This window comes from Meleagris gallopavo, chromosome 5 (assembly GCF_000146605.3).
Source record: "Meleagris gallopavo isolate NT-WF06-2002-E0010 breed Aviagen turkey brand Nicholas breeding stock chromosome 5, Turkey_5.1, whole genome shotgun sequence".
NCBI lineage: Eukaryota > Metazoa > Chordata > Aves > Galliformes > Phasianidae > Meleagris > Meleagris gallopavo.
The window spans coordinates 1,117,565-1,118,159 of record NC_015015.2 but is presented as its reverse complement, the minus strand read 5'-3'; positions in this window follow the sequence as shown (position 1 = coordinate 1,118,159).

Genomic DNA, 595 nt, shown 5'->3' with positions numbered 1-595 from the left:
TTAATTGCTGCCCCTAATTAATGTAACGTCCCTCTCTCCACGCTTCTCTCCCCCCCGAGCTCTCTCTCTGTGCCGCACAGCGGTCCCCTCTCGCCGCACTCCATCGGGCGCTGAGCACAGCTCTACACACCCCGTATCGTCTCCTCGGATTAATGTCCGGGCTGCGAAGACCTTTTTTAATACCCAGAAAAATGCTTAAAGTCCCCTTGTCCAGTCCGGTCTGAGAGCGAAGAGATACACCAGCCCTGACGGCTCCGACTACGCTGCGTTTGCCTCCGGGACACCGCGTGCCTGTTCGGATCTGTGCTGACAGCGGGTGAGACCCGCAGCGCGCAGAGTTACACGGGGCTCTCCGAGCCGGTAACCAAACTTTGGGACCGCTCCGTTCGGAACGAGCACCGCACCGGCGGGATAAGGCCGAGCGGAGCGGCTCTTTAAATATCTGGGACGAGCAGCAGCCGAGCTCCGCTCGCCAGCGCGACGCGGGTTTGATTACAGAGCGAGAGAGGGGAGGCTTAGGATCCCACACCTCGGGACCCACAAAGCCCTTCCCTAATGCACTTCCAACGGCCGAGCAGTCCGGGGCAGCCCGTGA